The following is a 14,556-nucleotide window of genomic DNA, read 5'->3' as shown; positions in this document are numbered from 1 at the left end:
GCTTTGCTAATTTACTTTGAAGGAAATTCTTTAGTAGTAAAATTTGCAAGTCCAGTGAAGTCAAGATCTTTGTAAATTGAAAATACCATGAACCTATTTACTTGTAAAACATGAGGAATGCACCTTTTTAAAGCACATACCACTGAGTTTCTCTTTTAGGAAACTTTCTTTAATTAGATAATAGTTGCAGGCTGTCTCAACTAAAATGAACATAATAAAAGATATTTACTTCAAACCTTGCTTCCTCTGCCTTAATTTAAAACTATATTTAAAGTTGGAAGATACCTTTTTTTTAGACTCCCATGTTAAGATGATAATTAAATTTTGAGTCACCAAAAATTTGCAACCACTCCAGAACTGAGTCAGCTTTTAAAAATAATATACAATAAAGGATAGAAGAAAAAATACAAAGAGTAATTAAGAATAAAGCCTTAGAGAACAGCCTCCAAAATAATGCCTACATTTAGTACTGTTAATGAAAAAATAGGAAGCATATATTTAGAAATGAATTTTGCTTAATTGAAAAACCATAGTCCTATTTATAGTTGATGCCTATATTGCAACATTTTCTTATCTAAAAGAAAAAATAATTTAGAAATTCAACTGATTATTCTCCATCATCTAAATACCATTTTTCTAATGTTCAATAGCTGTTTGTTATGTAGTTACAGGTGGCATGTTCTGAGAATCTATAAAACACACTTGAAATTCAAACATTATTCTTCCTTTCAACACTGTCCAAAAGAAGTCCATATATCAGCTAATTAAAAAGCCAGTCAGACAGCATTATATCTAGAGAGCACTGTACTCAGATGATTCACCTATCCATGTTTATTCATTTATTTAACATTTATTTACCAACCTCTTAGGTACTAGGCTTTCCTAGATGCTAAAATGCCAAATAACTACCAACTCTTATCCCTGAAGAACTCATGCTACAAAATGCAAAAAAGGATCTAGGTAACCTAATCTAGAAGTGCAACTTCAATTTTTAGAAAAAAAACTTAGCCCTGGCTGATGAGGGTCAGTGAACTGAATGCCGACCTGAGAACCAAAGGGTTGCCAGTTCAATTCCCAATCTGGGCAACATGCCTGGGTTACAGGCCAGGTCCCCAGTAGGGGGTGTGTGAGAGGCAACCACACATTGATGTTCTTCTCCCTCTCTTTCTCCCTCCCTTCCCCTCTCTCTAAAAAATAAATAAATAATAAATAAATACATACATCTTTAGAAAAAGAAATAAAACTTAATACTTCTAGGTGAATCGGTGGTTCAAATTATTTGCCTGAAGGAAATAGACCATTACAGTGTCTTTATCCTATTTTGCTGTGTCAGTGTAGCTCAAACTTGATAACTACCAGGGAATGATCCGATCAGCAATGTAACCGAAAGTGGTGTGTAGTGCCCGAGCACCGTGGCTGGCATGCCATTAGAGAGTACGCCACAGAACACACAAACACTACAATGTGCATAAAGTCGGTCTTCCTGACAAGCCAATTTCACTTTAATTTTGAAGGGGAAAAGTTATATGGTAGAATTCATAACCAATTTTAGTGTTGTGTTTACATTAAAATTCACATACTATTAGGCAAATTTCATGTACATTTTTAAGATTAAAAATAAGACTTCAAAAAATCTGCATTTGTGTAAGAAAGGATTTAGCTTCTGCAGATTCCTAGAAAATTACCTTTCAACGGGAAAGTTTGCATAGGGCACCCCTACATTACTTTTTCCTGTTATGATTAATTCATTAAAATTGAAACCATCAGAAAATATGGTCTGCAATGCTTTTTAATTTCTAGAATGGAACCTAATATATTTCTTACTCTCCTCATTTCTTCTACCCCCTCCTCCAAAGTACATTATCTTACCTGCTCTTGAGTTTTAACAGAAATCTAAACAAGTTATGACACACTAAATAAAATAATTTTGATATGTGTTATCCTCCTTGATATGACCTCTTTTACTCACTTTGCTTCTTATCTAGTCCAAAGCTTCTGGATTGCATTGCTGGATGTTTTCCATAGCCGTCAAAGTCTGTCTGTCTGCAGTAACATTTCAGCAAAACTGCAGGACTCCAATACGGTGTAAGGCCAATGCCAACTGTAAGTTTTGTTTGCCAGGCAATATAAATCCCGGCTCACATATGAGCTAAACTGCACAAGAAGATAGTACATGGAGGGGCAACAGGAAATTACAAATCTTCATGTATTTGGGGGGAGGGAGATAAATGTTTTATTTATTTGTATTTACACTTATAAACCAACAAGCCAAACTGGTATTATCATGATACAGCAAAATACAAAACATCTTTTATAAATGCTTTGAATAATAAACAAATTAGGGGTTGTGGTAAGACAGCAAAGGGCAGAGGGAACCAGTGAAGCATGTTGTAGTTTAACCAATCACCTGAACTGAGGTTTTTAACAAGCTTCCCAACTCCAGAAAACACAAATAATCTTTTGTCACACATCTTTGTACTCTTACTCTCTATTCTTGAGGTTGAGATTTTATACCCTAGAGTAATTCAGAATAGTATTATATTTAATCATCTGCAGCCAGAGAGGTATGTCCACAGCAGCAAGGCTATAGAAATCCTGATTAGACTCACCATACCTCGCCCCCACCCCTCCAAGTTGGCATAATAGGCATAATGAAAAACAGCATATCAAAGCAGAGATACACAGAAAAATCCTTAGAGAAGAAAACCCTAATGGCCAAATTGAGATTGAGTAATATGCCATCATCATAATGAATGTTCAAGGCTATATGTTTGTGAAGTCAGCCTGCATGTTCATGGAATAATCTGGGAATAAATCCATGGTTTGCCGGGGACTCTCACACATAGGGGTTTGCAGTACTGCATCATGGATTTCCCCAGCAGTTTCCAAAGTGGCCTTCAAATCACGGATTTGAGTTTGCTGGAACAGGATCTGGGGCGGGAGGGATTCCTCTCCATGCTATAGAACTGATTGTTCCAGGCCTGGTTGTTCCAAGACTGGTTATTCCAGGCTTGGGGACATCAGGTCTGACCATCCCAGGAATGGCAGTTCCAAGATGGACTATCCCAGGAATGGTTGCTCCAGGATGGGTCACCGCAGGTCTGGCTGCTCCACGCTGCAAGGTTTCCAGCAGCGTTCACCAGACATCCGGGCGATGATAGGAAGTGAGGCCCGGCCACTCTGCAGTTGTGGAGCTCATCTGAGTTACACTGCTGCTACTTTGTGGCCAGCTCTATTTCTGCCACCTCTTACATTTCATTCTCTGGTTGAATCTGTATGTAGCTAAGGTCCAGGATGTTGGAAAGTTTCTTGCAACTGCTGGGGGTGACATATTTCTGTCTCTGAAATCACTCATTGAGTACACAGAGCCTGGTCTGTGAGAAGGGGGTTCTGGTCATCTGTTTCATGACCTGGCCTTTTTCCTCCCTCACTGTACTGTCCTCTACAGAAGTGGGCAGTATTATGTTGGAATCCTCCCACATGGGTGGGAGAATCAGAGCTATTTTGACTAAGCAGGTCCATGGAAGAAGGAAGAGGAGAGACGGTCTCCATGTGGACTGTCTCAGCAGGTGACATTTGCAAGGATGCATGGTTTTCCTCAAGCTCACAAAACTCAGGCACTGGTGAAGTTTCCCAAGAACTGGATGGTTTGGGGCAGGCCAGGCTTTGGGGAGAAGTGGAATCCACACCCATGTTGCTGAGTTGAAGGAGAGAAAAAAGTACCCCAAGAGCTAGAGGGTAAGATAAAAGAGCTTAGAGAAATACGAAGATCTCCAGATCCAAAAATATCAAAAAGACAGGATGAAGTGAATCACCTTTGCAATAATAGCAGCCAACTAGCTCAATCTATGAAAAGGCCTAAATCTTTATATTAACATCACCCTCAAGTCTGTCATAAAGGGAAAAGAAAAACAATAGAAACTGTCTACCACAAGACCACCAACACCAATTATGCAAACTGTGGGCATTAATAGATCATTTCTTAAAATATATCTACAGCCAAATTTTAGTGCATACATCTTTGAAGAATACAGCTTCCACCAAATTACTACTTTTCACATGTATTATCACGGGATTATCTACAGGGTCTTTAGAATATAAAAATAATGTCATATATTACATCATTTTATAAAACTAAACTGTATTATGCTGAAGGTAGTGAAAAAAATAAACTATAGGATAAATCTTCGATAGGTAAATCATGACTTAATATGGGGTAAGGACGTTATTTTAAAGTCATATTCATGATAATTGTAATATATATAATTTAAATATAGTGATTAACATAAATATATATTCAATATCTGTATATATAGTACTCTTAAGTACTTTTATTACTTAACCAGTACTTACAATCTACATTTTGTCATGTCTTGTATACTTTTTTTATTATATGTAAATATGAGAGGTCAAAAGGCACTTCCTTTTCTGTTCTTTCGAGGTGATCTTTTTCTCAGCCATAGCTTGAATAATAACTCACAAAGAGATGTCACACCATGTTGTACCTTCAGCCTAGATCTCACTTCCAAAATCCGGACTCACACTTCCACTTGTCTGCTCCACACCCTTGGGTTCTCTGACGTCCCCGAAAACTCAACATGTCAGAATCAAATTCAAGCGGTCTGGCTAGCGGCCCCATCACGTTTTCAAACTACACCAGTAGATGGTAAAACCTTCCATCCAGTTCCCAAAGCAGAAACATCAAAATCATTTTAAGCACCCTCACTGTCTCCATGACGTCCATGCCAAGGCCATCACCAAGGCTGCTATTCTTCCTTTCTAAATATATCCTGTATCCACCTACTTCTCGGAATGTTTGCTGATATTCACCAATCTACGCTACCAGATGCTTGTGCTTGAATTTCCCCAGTTACCTTCCAGTTGCTCCAGTTGTATCCACTCTAGCCAGCCACCTTCCTTCCTTGCTTCTCCAATATGGTAGTCAAAATGCGATCTAGTTATTCATGGTCCTGTTTAGAATACAGCAATGATTGCCCTTTGTTCTTATGATAATGAGCAAAATTCTGACGGAGGACTGCAAGGCAACTCTGTCCTCAGCCTCACCTCCACTCGATGACCCTCGAGTGGAGGGTCACTGCACACTCACTGGCCTTCCTCAGTTCCCCAAGCACATGGGCTGCAGACCATCAGAGAGCCTCCATGTCTCTTCCCAACCTGGGACACTCTCCCACCTCCTTTCTTGTCAGACACTGAGCTTCCTTCAGCTTCTTAGGGCAATTACTACTTCTTCAGCTAACCTTCCTTAGTGCTCCTTTGTTATGTAATTTAACATTTATGAATGTAATTCTCTGATTAACATCTGTCTCCACGAGGACACGGTATATCTGATTTTGCTCCCATTGCATGCCTCACACCTCCCAGAGTATCTGGTACCTAATGGGCACTCAGGATATCTGTTGAAAGCATGAAGAAAGTAGGAGGGAAGTGAATACTTAAGGAATGCCTATGCTACATTTTATGTATTTTATACGTAGTTTTTATAAGCCCATATAGCAGATGAAGAAACTGAAGTTCAGAATTCTTCCAAAAAAAAAAAAAAAAAAAAGGGGGGGGGGGGAAGGGAGGGGGGGGGGAGGGGGGGGAAAATTTTTTAAAAAAAAAGAAAGAAAAGTCAAAGGACCATGCTCAAGGTCTGAAAGTTAGTAAGCGGTTTGCTAGGATTTATACTCACGTCTCCTTACACCATGTGCAGAATGCTGATATGGTGGGCATTTTGGTTTCAAAGTGCCCTGCATCCCTCTGCCTTATTCTGCTAATGATACCTCCAATTCCCTCTTCTCTGTTACTCCATGTGGTTTTGGTGAGGCTAAAACTAACTTCTCATAAAGGAAGGAAGAAAGAGGCTTTAAAACAAATATAACTGTAAATAATATAGTTTATGTATAATATGATAATATATAGTTAGATTTGCATAAAAAGATTGTTAAATGTTAAATACATGATAATCATTGAAAATTAATGTTGATTATTTCAGAGTATGATAAAGGTGGTTTTTAAAAATAAATATCCTTTTAAGTTTTGTTTGAGTTTCTAAAAATGTAGATATGCTATTTATATAGCCAGAGTAAAAAAAAAAACAAGAGAAATTTGGAGGGTAAAATAATGGGGAGATGCTGAGTACTTATGGGTTCTAGTTTGGATGGAGAAGCCCACTCAATGGCTGAGATGCCACTCTTGCTGCCCAAATTTCACTTGACAGGCACAGCATCTCTTCCTCCCTTTCCCATTGTCTCTCTGCCAAGATACGCGTGCTTTGAACCAAAAGTCAATGTTTTTCATACAAGTTTTTTAAAACTAATGCATCTTGTCATCCTCAATCCGTTAATCATTTTTATTGTTCTTCTGTGAATTCTTAAGTATTTTCTTATTCCTGTCTTTTCAACCACAACCAGTAATTACATATGAAAAAGTATAGAAATTAAAAAGTCTTTAGCATAGACAGGACCAAATATAACTGAAGAAAAACCAAACAACTTTGCAAATGAGCAAAATTAATTCTGATACATGCTGTCATGCAAATTAATTCATACTAATTATGATGAATCTCTAAGTATATGAAAGTAAACTGGGCATTTACTTTAGAGAAATAATGATTAAAACACTAGAAACTCCTTAATGTGTGAACATGGCAAGAATTGCTTTTTACCTTAACAATATCCATTCTTAGCATAATACCAGACATGGTTACAGTAAACATTTAACAAATGCTTGTTGACCAAATGGACAGAAGTTATTAGTAAGTGTTAAAAAATAACTGAAGATTATTAATGACTTCATTATGCACAGCTTTGTATAATGACTTTCAGAATATTCCAGATAAAAAGTAATTATTGTCCAAATATTAAGAAAAGAGAGACTTTCATTTCTGGCCATGATGGTATCCAAGGAATCACATTGACTCTTCTACTCTTTTATACAAACAAAATTATATGAGAAAACAGTTTTCAAACACTGGACTACAGGCAGTGTAAAACTATGATCCCTACAAGAGGAGATACAAATGATGTGAACCTTATTTTTGTACCAGGTAACCACCTGGAAATGTTCCCAGGATTTAGAGCAGGGAAAGGAAATGCACATGGAGCTATGTGGTCTTACTGAGTTGACAAGATGTAATTCAAGTCCACAGAGGCCAGGGAGACTAGAGTTCTTAGGACCAAGTACCAAAGAGGAGACAGCCACAACGAGAGAGAGCCCCAGAGACCTATGGAGTTTCCCTCAGCACCATGCTGGGGAAAGAACCACTTGAAAACAAGAGGCAGAACAATCCTTGCAACTCACACCAACTAGAATAGTTTCTTTCTAGCAGCCATAGAGGAAAAACCTCACAGTTTATAGAGTGCAGAGTAGAATGCTCAGCTATTACCGATTACCTTAGTAATGGGGGAATAATCAGTCCTAGGTTAAAGACTTCTCTGAAGCTGCCAGATAAAGCTTAAAAGCAATCCTTGAAAAGATCAAACTCTTTCCAAGTAACTTAATGGTAGGTCACAGATCAAAGCTCAAGAATATTAGCATTAGCACCTGCACACAGATACACACAAACACACAGGCATATCCGGTGTCCCTTAAGGTGAGATCTAGAATGTCTGGAATCCTATATAAAACTATAAGCAAGCAAAGCAGCAGGATGATATTTCCAGGGATGAGGAGAAAAATCCATCAATTGAAACAGATCCAGAAATCACACAGCTGATGGAATGTTTGGACAGGAGTATCATGAAAGTTATGAGTTATTACAATTTCATTTTACCCTTAGACAACACTCGTTTGAATTTCATGGCACCACTTATATGAGGATTTTTGTTTTACAGTGAGTACACATGATCGCTCCTCTGCAGGTTTTACCTCTGGATTCAACAAACCACAGATCAAAAACAGTACCTATCATTCCCAACTGCAGATTCCCAATTGCAGATTGAAAATACTATTTTCTATCCCTCATTGGTTGAATCTGTGGATGTGAAGGGCCAAATGTAGTTAAGGTTGGGGGAGTCAAAAGTTATATGTGAATTTTCAACTGTGCCAGGGTGGGTACCCCTTCCCCTCTTAGATGCTCAAGAGTGAACTGCGTATTTCATGTGTGCTAGAAACTACAGGAAAACATAAGCATACTAAAGAAAAAAATGAAAGATATAAAAAGAGCCAAATTGAGTTTCCATCAAGAAAAAAATCCAACATCTAAGGAGAAAACATATGAAAATTATCTTATGAACTTGGTCATCAATAATGGAGGCTTTGTCATTTAACATGAAATGTCCTTAAAGTAATTGAGCCAAAGTATTGCAGTGAAGACAGATTTTCCTTTTTTGCTCTCTACCTTTTATCCTACTACCCTAAACTCCCCTCTACCTTTTTTTCCCCTCATAAACAAACCCCTTGAAGACTCTTCTGGGCAGAGAGAAGGTCTTGGTCAGCAGTGAGGGACTTGTGCTGCTCCCCCAGCTGTGCGGTGATTGTGTCATGGGTTTTCTTGGTCATTGTTCACTGTTCTGCCACCTTCTTCCCTGGACAGTATCTACTTCCCAGCTTTCCCAGGAAAAATGGCATAATGGCTTCCCAGGAAAAAGATCTGTGAGAGAGGAGGACACAAAATATCAAATTTACTGTTTTCAAAATATTCTCTTAATCATGTAATAATTTGATTACAAAGAACGTTCATAACCAATGCTTTAACAGAGAGCAGTACCAGAACAACATTGTGTAAACTGTCCACACTGGAGACCACCACCCCCTATGGAGCTCCCTGGAGAATCCTCTCGTTTTTCTACTGATTGTATACAAAATGTGTCATCCGGGAAAAATCCTGTTGTAGATTATCACTAGCTACAACCAGGCCTCTGTTAGTTGTTAAGGAATGGGATTAAGTAACATTTTGTTTATTTACTTACTGAAATACTTTTTTCCTTGCCAAATAAATTATGTTTTAATTGGTTTGAATTCAAGTTCATGCTCTTGACATTGATTTTCCCCTTGGTAGAAGAAGTAACTTCCTCCAAAGTTCACATGTTATTTTAAGAAATAACAGAAGATAACTCTAGAGGATTCTGCCCTTAGTATGTTATCTTTACGGGATATTGACTTCCATTTTACTTTTAAGAATTTTTAAGCATTTCACATCCAATCCAAGATTGTCCTATTGAAGTATGTCTAAGAGAAAAACAAATATATTGCTGAGTGATTTATGTTTTATGATAGGTACATTTATGGAAAGACTTTTGAAGAATGAACTACTTTGATGTACTTTGACATCGGCAATTGAACTTTGACTGTAATGGATGAGTTTGTGAGTTTTAAGAACCATTTCACATGGACAAGACAAAGATTTTCTTTCATTTTATAGTTAAATGTAAATAACACGGAGTGTTTCTTTATCTCTGATAACTGAATGATACAAATTAAAAGTAGAATTTGGCCTAAGAATTTCAAAATGGTATCGAGCAATGAAACAATCACTACTTCTTAAAATGATTTGTAAATGAATGTTTTTATGGCTAAATCCTGTTAATTTAAGACTGTAAGATTTTTTAAATGACTGATAATTGACCTCTGTTTTACTCAGGCACACTATATTCCTCAGACTTAACTATCTGAATCATGAAAATGACCATAAAATACACCTAAATTACCAAAAAATAAAGTTTAAAAGAACCATCAAACAAAGTGTGTCTAACAATACTGATTTTCAGATAAGTTAAATTTGACTAATGTTTATAGGGCATTTAACAAGTGCAAAGCATCATACAAAACCTAGAGGAGACACAGGGATGACAAAATATATTTCCTGCCACTGGGACATTAGAATATATCAAGACACAGAAATCATTTTTAAAAGGTAAAAATAATGAATTTATGTAATAAAAATATGTACCGACAATACTACATGTATGAGCTACTTTGATAGATTTTTTTGAGTAAATTAATGTATTTGATCTTTCCACAGCCCTATGAAATAAACTCACTATTTCTGCTTTATTAATGAGGACACTAAAGCTTAAAGTTAAAGACCACAGATCAGAAAAGTCAGAGCCAGCACTTGAACTAAGGCAGAGAGTTTGTAGAGATATAAGAAAACTCCTGCAGGTAGTCACAGGCTAAAAGAAGAAAAGAATGGGACATGAAATCTAATTACATAGGTTTGAGTTTATAGTCAGCTCTGGTTTTCACTAGCTGTGTAAACAGAGTAAATACTCAAACCTTTCTGAGGTATATTGTCTGTAATTCTAAAGTAGTGATTTTAGTAGCTATTGCTTAAGGTAGTATGGGGATTATATGGTTAGTGTATATAAAAAAATCCAGTATAGTATACTGCATTTGGCTCCTCCCTCAAATTTTATATTTATTTTTAAGTTATAGTGTTTATATTAGGAATAACAGTAACACCAAAATAACAATACCTCAAACACTCAGGTCAATTTTTCTCACGTGAAAGAAGACCAGGATTAGAAAGCCCAGGACTGCTGTGGCAGGTTCACGAAGCCACCATGAACCTATCTTAAAAGATAGAAGACTCTTCTATCTTTCCGCTGTGTCATTTTTGGTGAGTTGATTCCATACTTAAGGTGACCTCATGATCCCAAATGCATGCTGGAGTTCCAACATTCTCACCTGCATTCCAGGTAGCAGAAAGAAACACAGGAGAAAGCAAAGGTGTCTACCTCTAAGGTCCCTTTAAATGGTCATCCTGGGAGGTTGTCCCAAAACATTTACTCTCACACATCTAAACTGGGTGGGTACGACATCCCCAAGCTGCCTGGGAATTGTCATTATTATTTGAAATGGCCCTACAGACAGCTAAACATTGGCATTCTGTTAGTAAGAAAGGAGACAAGGAGTCACTCTCTGTCATGACTCTGATGACAACACATTACTTAGAAGACTGAGGAAAGAAAACACTAGATCCAATTCTCACCTCCTGATCTGAGAGCATACTAACACACCCTCGTGCAAAGGAAGAGGATGCTCCGTTCTGCAAACGTGGAGATGCGGGAAGGCACAGAGTCCCACACTGACCTTTGGGTAAATAATTACACAGCCCCCAAAGATGGCATCGAAGGAAAAACTTTCCCCAGAGAGCATGATAGCTCGCATTCCCACAACCCTGACTGAGTAAATGGGGTGCCATCAGTCAGTCTCGGAGTAAAATTTGTAAGCAATTGACCAGAAAAACAAACCAAAAAGGCAGAATGAAAGTGAGTCAGTGTGATTCAGTGGCCAACTCGGATGGAATGAAACATGAAAGGGTGAATCGTGCCTTCTATTTGCTGTAACTAACTCTTTTGACAATTGTCCCCGTTTGATCTAGGTTTTGGGAAAGGATATGATAATTCCCAGGAATTATCATTCCAAGTTCCCATTTAAGGCAACTTGAGAGGTAATTCCAGGAAGGGACAGCAGGAGGAGCCCATGGGACAGGGAGGCCTGCTTGCAAGTCTCAGCCTGCAATCAATTACCCTCCCCATTTCACCAACTTTTAACCTTTGCGGTTGTCCTGACCATTGGAAGGAAATAGGGTGGTCTCTACCCCAAAGGATTCTAAAAAGCCTCGGAATTCTGCTCACAGAACTGGATTCATGTACCATCTCCAAGATAGGCCAGCCTGCAACTTTTGACGCAATTGCTCAATTTAAGCCTTGATCTACTCATCTATAAAGCAGGGTTGGTAATATTAATCATACGTCCCTCAGGGAGTTGTTTTGCTAATTAAGAACTTGGAGAGTACTTCATACTTAGTGAACATGCAACAGATATTAGTTATTCTGCCCTTTGGATTCATACTGATGTAGGACGGAACCCACTTAATAGCTAAATAACTAAAAATCTAAATCTCGAATTCTTGAGTCTCCGGCACCTAGAAAATTTGAAAGGAAATGTAATGATTTTTGTGATAATTGCCATATTTATTATTTAAATTTTACATACAACAGGTTCTCAAATAATGTAGTTTTTTTATAACATTAATGAGGAAATGAATCGATTCCCTGTTGGGGCCATGGTCTGTGTGGAGTTTCCATGTCCTCCCCACATCTGTGGGCTTTCTCCAGGTCCTCTGGTTTTCTCCCACAGCCCAAAGGTGTGCATGCGAGGTTAGCTGGAGTGTCCCCCTTGCCCAGGCTGAGGCACCCTGGGGTGAAGAGGCACCCTGCCCAGGCTGGCTCCTGCCTTCCTCCTGGAACCGCTGGGGCAGGCTCATCCCACACTACACCCATCACTGGGAAAAATGAGTTGGAAAATAACTACCTCACTTGTTTTTATTAATTTTTCTTAAATTTATAGATAGCTCCCATTTATTTCAATGTTTAATATTAAAAAGCATTTGGGGTCTTTATTTAGAAGTGTGTGATATTTTTGTGATCAGAAATATTCCATAAGGACTTAACTCATATCAATTGGCATATATGTGTGTGTGTATAAATAACAAGTCTTCTCAATTTGAGTTCTGAAAATTTTCTCTTACAACTTATTGTACTTATAAAGTACAACTTCAAGGGTACTTTATTATAATATCCTAATGAAGTAGTTTGCTATATTTCCTTCTGTCTTTATACCCTCTCAAAGTGGGGATGTGATGAAATATATTATTTAGAGGTCAGATATGCATTTGATTTTGTCAAAAACCAGTGTAATATTGTGTCACTGCACCTTAGATCTGGCACATACTTCTCTCTTTAAATGACAATGCAGAATGTTTAAATGAGCCTTGACCTGTAAGGCTTATGTTTTGATTCCATTAGAATGTGCAAAACTCATTGTATTTAAGCTGTAGTCTCAAACAGGATCACCTTTTATCTGCCAAGTTTTAAAGTTTCCAGGCTTTTGAGTTCCAGAAATGAGTTCGCTGACATAAATATTTGGAAAGTGGGTAAATACATTTTCCCCAAAAGGGAATAAATCTACCACAGGAAAATTAGCCAGGAAGGGAGAAAGATTACCCTCAGAATAAGCACAGTTGGGCCTGTATGCAATGCAGTAGTAGTCAGTGATGTATTTAGTGCATTCTGATAGTCAGAAGAGGTACAGTTAGGCCAGGACTCTGCATGCAAGAGTGTAAAGCAACTGTTTTAAAGGCTGATTGTTGTTGGCTATTGATTCTCTGGCTTTTGTTTTTCATGTGAGCAAAATGCCAACCATTTCAAGGCCAATGTTTTTATGATAAAAAACCCAGAATTATTTTGCCGATGAAGTATAAATCCAGAAATTGGTAATTTACTTTAATATCAGTGGAAGTCTACTATATTTAGAATTAGAATTTCAAGAAAGGTCTTTTTCTTTGAACTACCGTATTTTTAGGACCATAAGACACGCCTAGGTTTTAGAGGAAAAAAATGGGAAAAAAATTTTTGAAGCAAAAAATGAGGTGAAATATTTAATAACCTGTGACCCCGCTTCACCACTGCCCCCCCACACACACTCAGTGAGCCAGGTAAGCTACATTTGGACTATAAGACGCACCCCCTTTTTCTCCTAAATTTGGCAGGGGAAGTGCATCTTATAGTCTGAAAAATACAGTAAGTCTGAAAACCAGAAGCCAACAGATGACAGGTGAGATCTGCTAACAGTGCTCCTTTCTTTCTACAGTTTTAGGTCAAATCCACATCAATAGGTACTGCTCCAAAGCATCAGTTGCAACATGAAATGAGCTAGAATTATTTGGATGCAAATTATATTCATCTCCCATAGATCTCCTCAACCTCATATTAGATAGACACTTAAGACATAAGCAGAACAAGTGGAACCTAGTAACTTGGAAATGTCACCCACTGATTATGGATTTTCCCCACGCCCCAAACAACCACTCCTATCCTTTCCCTAAAGAAGGTTTTTATCAAACACAGGTGACTGTCAGAAGCAGTTATTTAATAATAGTCTATTCATATATTTTTCCAAGAAAAAAATCACTATTACAATGTTTTATAAAGTTGCCTACTAACCCAAAAAAAGCATTTACACAAATAAATGTGACATTTTTGGTATAGTAGAAAAAACACTGGGTTTGAACTAAGAAAATTGTTGTTTAAATTTTGCGTCTGATTCTCAGGATTGTAAACTTGAACTAGTCTTTTAGTTCCAGTTATTTGTTCATCAGTTTAGTCACTGAATGTCCCATATGTCCCAATTACTATTCTATGCTTAGTTGTATAGAGGAGAAATAAAGACAGAATTTCCTGCTCCTTTGGAGCTTATAATCACAAAGATGAGAAAGATACTTAAGAATGATAATATCACATAGTGGTAAATGTCATGAATAAAAATATAACAGTGTAAAGAGACATGTTATAGTGGGTGGCATTTTTGACAGGCAGGTAAAGAAAGGCTTTTCTGAGACTGAAATGAAGAGAAGCTGGGACTGTCTAGGGGAAGAGTGTTCTAGGCACTCCAGGAATAGGGAATAGTAGAATGTGCACTCAAGTTTAAGGACAAGCAGGAAGTCCTGTCTGGCTGAGGTAGCGTAAGAGGTGTTGGCAGGAGAACAGAGGGTGGGTCTAGTGTCAAAGCAAGTGGGTCTTGGAGACTAAGAACTGAGATTTCATTCCA

At 37.7% G+C, this 14,556-nt stretch overlaps 1 pseudogene; it reads right to left on the bottom strand.

Annotated features, from left to right (window-relative positions):
- Positions 1–2,763: 2,763 nt before the first annotated feature.
- On the bottom strand, positions 2,764–3,693 carry LOC119055906 (homeobox protein NANOGP8-like; annotated as a pseudogene).
- Between the last annotated feature and the right edge of the window lie 10,863 nt (positions 3,694–14,556).

Source organism: Artibeus jamaicensis, unplaced genomic scaffold (genome assembly GCF_021234435.1).
Source record: "Artibeus jamaicensis isolate MK-2021 breed Jamaican fruit bat unplaced genomic scaffold, CSHL_Jam_final contig_415, whole genome shotgun sequence".
Lineage (NCBI taxonomy): Eukaryota > Metazoa > Chordata > Mammalia > Chiroptera > Phyllostomidae > Artibeus > Artibeus jamaicensis.
The sequence above is the reverse complement of the archived record's forward strand: the minus strand, read 5'-3'. Positions and strand labels throughout refer to the sequence as shown.